The sequence below is a fragment of the Callospermophilus lateralis genome, unplaced genomic scaffold (assembly GCF_048772815.1).
Source record: "Callospermophilus lateralis isolate mCalLat2 unplaced genomic scaffold, mCalLat2.hap1 Scaffold_63, whole genome shotgun sequence".
In the NCBI taxonomy this organism is placed as follows: Eukaryota; Metazoa; Chordata; class Mammalia; order Rodentia; family Sciuridae; genus Callospermophilus; species Callospermophilus lateralis.
The window spans coordinates 4,584,079-4,590,078 of NW_027514713.1; positions in this window are offsets into that span (position 1 = coordinate 4,584,079).

A 6,000-nucleotide genomic window follows, 5' to 3' on the forward strand; every position below is an offset into this window, starting at 1 on the left:
CCTTCCCTCAAGGATTTCATCGTCCAAGGTGAATGTTATTCGGACCATTTCCCTTTTGTGCATATAAATTATAAAGGTGGGTATTCCTTAAGCAGGAATTTTCCAGCTTTTGTTAAAAATTTTTTTCTTCTTCTGATTCTGTGATCTTAACAACTTTGGCACCAATCTACTAAATCTTACATCTATTCTTCAACGTGAGTAGGCCAGACTACTAAAATAAATTCTTAATTGGTATCTCCATTGAAATAATTTTAGACATTTTAAACTTCACAGTGTTTCTAAAACCTTCTCTTACCCAAGATTTCCCCACTACCTTCAACAATGTGCTCAGAGCCCAGAAGAAGGAATGGTCCTTTAATCTTTTGATTCCTAACTCCTCTCATCCAGTACATCCACAAGCCTTTCAGTTCTGACTGCTTCTCCCACCTCTGCCATTTGCTTAGTCTGGACACTGCCATGTTCATCCTTAGTATTCCCTTACCTTCATGGCTTGCCTTTTTTTCTATCCTACCCTATAGTTCCACTCAACCCCCAAAGTAGCTTTTAAATCATGTAAATAGGTCCTATCCCACAAAATGTGGTCATAGAGTATTTGCCACGCCCTCTGATCATTCAGCCTTCTGAAACCCTTCCAGAGTCTTCTATCACACACAGAACAATATTTTTAAGAAATCCTTGCATCTTACTATCTATGACTTTGCCCATTTCTTAATCTCATCTTCTGTCACTCCTCCTGTGTTACTCTATCTCCCAGGTTTTTCTTGTTCTTAAACTTGTCTAATTTTAAAAATTCATTGATTTTTTTTTAATGCTGGGGTTTGAATCCAGGGGCACTCAACCACTGAGTCACATCCCCGACCATTAAAAAATATATATATATTCTATTCAGGGACCGAGTTTTGCTAGGTTGCTGAGGCTGGCTTTGAACTTGTGATCCTCATGCTTCAGCCTCCTCAGCTGCTAGGATTATAGGAGCATGCCACCTGTGCCTGGCTTCACATGTGATTTTGAAAAATATATAAATTACCTCTATCTGCAGTTTTGCTGTCTATGGTTTTAGGTACAAGTAGTCAATCTGGTCCAAAAGTATTAAATGAAAAATTCCAGAAATAAGCAATCCATAGGTTTTATATTATACACTGTTTTGATCAGTATAATAAAAACTTGCATTGTTCTCTGTTGAAATTACCAGGTATATGTGAATCATCCCTAGTTCACTAGGATTCCTGTTCTTTCCTTGCAACTTTGCACCTGAAGCATATTATGCCTTTTCTATTGATGAAGGCAATTTGGATAGACCAAAGAGAAGACATAATATGCTTCAGGTGCAAAGGTGAAAGGAAAGAAAGGAAATTGTAGTTCACTCAACCACATTAGATGATCCTCTTTCTGACACGTAACGAGGAGGTCAGTAGTAGTCTAATGCTGTGTCATGATGCTGTCATTCACCTCACTGCATCACACAGCACATAACAGGACAGGAAAGTAGTCAGAATGTGAGAGAGACCACACTCATGAGACTTTTCATAATTATTCTATTTTATTATCAGTTGTTATTCTCTTACTGCACCTACTCTATACGTCAAATTTTAGCACAGGTATATATGTACCGGAAAAAATATAGTCTACTTAAGGTTTGGGTACTACCTGCAATTTCTGGCGTCTACTGGGGGTCTTGGAACATATGCCCACATATAAGTGGAAATTACTATAATCTATTAGTTTTGAATGGATGTTCTGAAGATGTCAATTAAGTCTAGTAATTTGTAGAGTTATCAAGTTTTCCATTTCCACATGAATCTTCTTTATACTTATTCAATTCACTATTGAAAATAAGGCATAGTAAGTTAATCTTTTTACAATTTTCCATTTTCCTTGTAATTCTGTCATTTTTGGATTACATTTTTTGGGTTCTTCCATTAATGATTGCGAGTTAGATCTGTGTCTTAAAGTCCACATTATCTGATATCAGTAGCCACTCCATCTCTTTTTAAATTACAGCTTGTATGGAATATCCTTTTTCCATCCTCTTTGTTTCAACCTACACTTGTCCTTCTGTATCTGTTAGTTCTGCATCCCTGTATTCATTCAACGAAGAACAGATAAAACTATTTGGGAAAAAATGTCATCTGTACCAAACGTGTAAAAACATTTTTTTTTTCTGGCCATTATTCTCTAAGTAACACAAGACGACTATTTTCATGCATTTACATTGTATATGTATTGGAAATGATCTCTAAATGATTTAAAGTATATGGGAAGATCATGAAGATTACATGCAAATGCTATGTCATTTTACATAAGGGATTTTGTGCATCCACAGATCATGATATTCACAGGTGGTTCTAGAAGCAAAAATATCTGGATACCAAAGGAAAATTTCATATATATATATGAATATATATATATATATATATATATATATATATATATATATATATGAATATATATGAATATATATATGAATATATATATATATATATATATATATATATACACACACACACATATATATTTGAAGTGGAATCATGTTGTTTTGGTTGTTATTTAATTCATTCTGCTAGTCTGCTTTTTTTAAAAAAAGAGAGAGAGAGAGAGAGAGAGAGAGAGAGAGAGAGAGAGAGTTTTAATATTTATTTTTTTTATTTTATAGTTTTCGGCAGACTGAACATCTTTGTTTGTATGTGGTACTGAGGATTTAACCCAGGCTGCATGCATGCTAGGCGAGCGCGCTACCACTTGAGCCACATCCCCAGCCCTAGTCTGCTTTTTTTTGACTGAAGTATTTAAACCATTTTTATTTTGAGATACTACATTGTTTCTTTTCATTTCAGCTTAAAGGACACCCTTTAGTAGTTGATATAGTGCAGATTTGTTTTTGTTAATCTGGAAATGTCTTAATTTCTCCTTTATATTTGAATGGTAATTTGACTAATAGAGAATTCTTGATTAGTAGCCTTTTGCTTTAAGCACTTTCGTCTTCCTGGTGTCTTTGCATTCCAGTTTCTTGTGAGAAAACATCTCTTATGTGAAGAATCACTTCTCCTTTGCTGCTTCAAGACCATCTCTGTCTTTGGCTTTCAAAAGTTGGATTTTTATATGTTTCTCTGTTTATCTTTGAGTTTATCCTACCTGGTATTTGTTGAGTTTCTTGGATGTGTAGATTAATATTTTTCATGACATTTGGAAAGTTTTGGGCTGGCTTTTCCAAAAAGGTGAGTGTGTGTTGAATGTTTAGGCAGCCAGTTTATAATTCGATCCTAACCTCCACTTCTTGTTTTCTCAGTGCCTCGTAGTCAGCCATAAGTAAGAGGTTAAGGCATTCACAGGTTTTTCTTAGGCTTCTATGTATTTACCTTGTAAGTTCCCAAAGTATATATTTTTACTTTTTGAAACTCCTGTGGATTTCTCATTCTTCAGCTTTTTCTTTTAACTTTGTTCCTCAGCTTGTTCATGCTATTTACTCTGTTGGCTCAGGCATCTCCAATATTATAATTGTTTTCCACAAATGCCCATGTGAAAAATGACTATTTGTCCTGAGCAATGTCTAAATCACAACAAATGAAGATACACCCCATAAGGGTAGTTATCCTGGGCTCTATAACAAAATATCATACCCTCAGGGCTGTAAACAACAAAAAATTACTTTCCACAATTCTGGAGGCTGAAAGCCTGAGATGTGGGTGCTAGCATGGTAGAGTTTCGGTACATTTTTTCATTAGATTATGATATAAAAGTCCTCATCTGAGGTGCAGACTGCCAAATTTAGTCATTTTCTCACGTGCAGTAAAAGGAAGAAAGAGTTCTCTGGGCTTGCTTCTATAAAGAACTTCCTATCATGAGGGTATGAGGGTTTCACATCCTCAATCTAATTATTTCCCAAACATCCTACCTCCTAGTTTCAACATATTGGGAGTAAGATTTTCTTTCTTTTCTCTCTCTCTCTCTCTCTCTCTCTCTCTCTCTCTCTCTCTCTCTCGTTCTTTTGGCAGGAGCTGTGCTGGTCGAAGAAAGCCAGAGTTTAAGCCCTACCACTGAGCTACTGCACTACCTGCCCAGCCATTGGGGGTTAAAATTTCAACATGAGAATAAGGAGGCTTCAACAAGTGTTCATTGCAAATGAAAATTCTCTGGGAATGGGGCTTTGAAAGAGCTCCAGTCCCACTCTGTGCCTTCTAGTTGATGCCAGGCTACTTGTTTTCACCACGATGTTGGAGGTGTGGTTTACAAGATTACTTAGAAGCACAAAGAGAAAAATTATCAGATGTATGAAAACGGTCCAAAAGCGAGGAATATATCCCTGTAATCAGAGTAAACTGGCCCCATGAAAGAAAATACATTAATTAAAAAAACTTTTTTAAAAGAAAAGTATAATAACAAAAGGTCAAATTGTTCCAGTAAAACACAGATGGTGAGTGGCATCAAAATATTGAATATTTTGCCCAAGGACACATGATGTTGCATGAGTTCCTCTATTCAACTTTCAGTGGACATAGATAAATTATCCTTATATATAGTTTTTAAAGTGCTTTTATACATAACTAAATCAAGCTACAATGGCACAAAGATAGCACTGTTTATGTTCAAATCTCTTATGTAAATATTGCACATGCTGAGGCTTAAGAGCACAGGCTTTGAAGGAAAACAAATTCAAATTCAAAATCTTTCTCCTCTACTTAATATCAACTCTGACATTAAACAAATTACTTATTCTTTGGAAACTTCAATTTTCCCATATGCAAAATGAAGACTTTGGGGAGAAATAGATTAAATAATATATGTAAATCTCTTAGCTCACCATCTAGCATATAATTAATGTTAATTATTAGTATGAGCATCAGTGTTGCCTTTACTAAACATCTGTGCTTATAAATTAAGAGATTCCCCAACTCATAAGTTTATAAAAACAATAAAATTCCAGATAAGGTCTAATCCACATATGAATGAAAATGTATATAGCTTGACCCCCCCCCAAAATATAATAGTTAATGTATATACTTATAATACAGTAACCATAAGCATTATTAAAGTAATCTGTCATTCCTACTTTTCTGTGATATTGGGGAACACAGTCCTGAATTGTTTAAGATGAGAAGCCAAATAATTCTCTTCATTATCTTTTCATTTTATTGTTCTTATTTTATGTCCCTATGTTAACTCTGAATTGTTTTCTAATAGCCCATAAAATTCTCTTAGAAGATGATGTCTATTTTTGTCTGGTATTAGATCAAGTATATGGCTATAGAAAAGGCTTGCTATCATTCAAAGTGACTTCTGAATCACTCATCATTCAAGCTAAAATATATAATCTATATCAGAAGCATTGATATTGCCATAACTGTTTCTTTCCTAATTTTTATTGTATAGTTTCACAAAAAGCTAAATTTTGTATTGAACAACAATGATAATCATCATTACCACTTGTTGGGAATCCACTATGATCTAGCATCTGAGCCAGTCCGAGGAATAATACAAGCAACAACACCTATTTATTGTGAAGCATATCTTATTTTTAAAAAGCCACATTAATAAAAATATACTCTTATTTTATAGATGATAATACTGAAATTTAGAATGCTACATTAATATCAAATTGAATGCTTCAATTTGAATTTTTCTGCAGTGGCACATGAGTGTAATCCCAGTGACTCAGGAGGCTGAGGCAGGATTGCAAGTTCAAAGCCAGACTCAGCAAAAGCAAGGTGCTAAGCAACTCAATGAGACCTTGTTTCTAAATAAAATACAGAATAAGGCTGGTGATGTGCTCAGTGGTCATATGCCCCTGAGTTCAATTCCTGGTACCACGCCCCCCCCCAAAAAAAATGAATTTTTCTGTTTAGTTTTACTTACATGTTCTTTACATTTTACCATACAGTGACTTCATATAAATGGATGCAAAAATATTTCTCATGTAGTCATAGTGTTATGAAGTTTTTCTCCTGTAATGTTGGAGTGATGCTATAGGTTTCTCATAAATGTAACAGTAGTTTGTAAATTAAG